The following is a 2788-nucleotide window of genomic DNA, read 5'->3' as shown; positions in this document are numbered from 1 at the left end:
CCGGCAGATGCTATGGTGGATAAGGCACTGGATCCCACATGGCTGACTCCATGGTTTCAGTCCCAGACCCAGAAGCCTGAAACATACCAGCTGGGTGTGCATGCATGCCAAAAATCCAAAAAGGAGAATGGAGGAAAGGGGATTGCAGCATGACCATCCCCACTCTACCCCCGCACCCCCCCAGGGAGTGAATTCTCACTTTCTCTCTCTCCCCCTGTGAATGCATGTACCCTGGGGCAAAAATTCTGAGCAAACAAAACTATCTGCCTATTGTCTGAGTAAATGACTTTTTAACTATGGATTCAATTATTTTGATGTAGCAGAAACAAAAGACACACTCCAGTCCACCTTTTTTCTTTCTTATTTCTTCTCCATCTCCTCCTTCCCTTTCTCTTTCTCTTCTTCCTTGTCCTCCCTCTCCTCTTCCTATCTCCTCCCTTTCCTCTGCTTCTTTCTCTCTTTCTCTCCATGAGGGCAGGTCAGTAATGGATCTACTTGATGACCCTCCAACCTTCATCCTCCATATAGTAGTGGACACATTCAGGAAGCAGAGACCTCTTGACTGTGTCTCATGTCTCACATATGGCAAAGGTATGAGGGTCTTTGCACTCAGTGAGGGCTAGACTGATGTGGAGTTAGACACATGGAAGATGTTTAAGAAATGTGTGATATGGGATAAAGTCAAGAAAATGCCTTTTAAAAAATGTCAAAACCATTGTTTAAGAGTTTTATTTTTACACAACTGGAATTTCCCTAATGTTATTTTGTTTTGTGACCTAATCCCCACTGAATGTTATTTTTCCCATGTTGGGGGATATGGTACATATTACTAATTTCTTCAGAGTTATATAACTGTAACAAAGAGATCCAAAAAACAGGTTTGCAAGTTCAGACTCTGCTTCTTACGACAAATTATTAGGACTAAGTTCCATGAATGCTTGGTTTTGGTGTACATGACAAATATATTCTCTGGGTTGTGTTGGAACATGGAGTATAAGGGATGAGACTGGCACTGTCTTATTTATTTATTTATTATTATTATTATTTAAACATTTAATGATCTTTATGGTTGAGCAACATGTGCCTTTTGAATGCCAGGACTTTGCTTCTGTGGTGCTTGAATTTCTGTTTTGAAGATAGAGATATCTAATCCTAGAAGTTGACAGGGAAAAATATGAAGCAACTGTTTCATATTGGGTTGTCAGGAAAGTCATGATGTATTTTCTATGCAAAAATGTGTCATGATTTTTCCGACAACTCAATAGAACTGACATAACCTAACATCATAACACAATATACTCCCCTTTCAGAAATTATTGCTATTGCATTTTGTAAATCAATAAATTTGTAATTTATAGTTCAGGAACACATTCAGGTCTTTAGTGTTTTATTTTTATTATTATTATTATTATTATTATTATTATTATTGTAAAATGCCCATAAATTTAAGTTCATTCTTCCTGTTTTTCCATTAGTAGTTGTCACACTTTGTGGCTACTGGTGCTCTACATGACTTATCAGTAGAAAGATACTGAGGATGAGAGAACACAGCTCTTTATAGGTATCAATGAAAACTGCTGAAAGAAGAGAATGAGTCACCAGCTCTAGAAAAGCCAACTTGTGAGAGAGATGTTAGTTTGAGTGGCTAGAGGTTTATAAAAAGTGTAAGATTTGGAGTCATCTAGATCTTCCCAAGTCATTTAATTCTCTCAGTCTATTATTGACTTGTAAGACTTCTGTAAAGACTAGCGGTACTGCACAGAATACTGATTATCATTATTAAAAGTAAAACTCTAAACAAAAATAGAAAATTTGTAGAAGTATTTGGGTTCATTGACACTATATGGATTCTTGCTCTAACATGAGCAAGGGAGCCAAAAGAGTGGAAAGCTGGATTTGTTCTAAAACTCAGCTCTGCTCTAGAAATACATATTTCTTGTGGTAGCTGTATAAATAATTGGAATTGACAACAGAGGGAAAACTAGATTTTAGACCATTCTGTGGAAATTAACTAATTACATGTCTCATAAATGTATCCAATACATATAACTTGTGGTGGGTACAACATGCTTATCAATCATAACTATTATTAGAATAAAAAGGAAACTGAAAAATTACAGAGCACGGTGGGACCAGCAGTTAGCATAATGTCGCTGGACTGCCATGTAGTTGACCACAGTTTGAGTCTCGCACCTGGTGGCTTAAACTCAAGCTGAGTGCGTGTGCGTGCGTGCCCAAGATCCCGAGAGGAGAATGGAGGAGAAGGGATTGTGGCATGGTCATTCCCCCCTGGGGGTGATTTCTCCCTTTTTGTCTCTGTCTCTTTCTGTCTTTCTGGTGAGCACATGCATCCTATAGCTAAAACCTCTAAAAAAAAAATGAGAGAGCACCATGTTAGATATATTAATGAGAAAAATAAGTCTGATTACATATGGTGCTTGTGAAAGTCTCTGGAATAGTGCTTGCTTCAGTAACACATATACTAAAATTGGAATGGTACAGAGAAGATTAGCATGGCCTCTGCACAAGGAAGATACCCAAATTCATGAAGAATTTAATATATTTTATTAAAATCAGATTAGATATCACAGAAGATGGAATCTTGAATGTAGAAGACAAAACCTCTGACCCGGAAAAAATTATCAAGAGCACCAAGCCTCCCACCTGGGTCCTTCGCGCATCCCCACCCCTGCTCCTCTCTGGACTTCAGGCTGGTCTTGTGGGACTTTACGACGAACTCGCAGTCCCCCACACCACATCTGCAAACCAGATTGAGCCGACCAGCAGT

The 2788-nt window shown here is 38.7% G+C and overlaps 1 non-coding gene across 1 annotated transcript; it reads left to right on the top strand.

Moving 5' to 3' along the window:
* Positions 1 to 2458: 2458 nt before the first annotated feature.
* LOC114008803 (U6 spliceosomal RNA) lies at positions 2459 to 2565 on the top strand. Its single transcript, XR_003550302.1, has one exon. It is a non-coding gene; the product is annotated as a U6 spliceosomal RNA (small nuclear RNA).
* Positions 2566 to 2788: the final 223 nt, after the last annotated feature.

The sequence above is a fragment of the Tupaia chinensis genome, unplaced genomic scaffold, assembly GCF_000334495.1.
Source record: "Tupaia chinensis unplaced genomic scaffold, TupChi_1.0 Scaffold000392_1, whole genome shotgun sequence".
Lineage (NCBI taxonomy): Eukaryota > Metazoa > Chordata > Mammalia > Scandentia > Tupaiidae > Tupaia > Tupaia belangeri.
The sequence above is the reverse complement of the archived record's forward strand: the minus strand, read 5'-3'. Positions and strand labels throughout refer to the sequence as shown.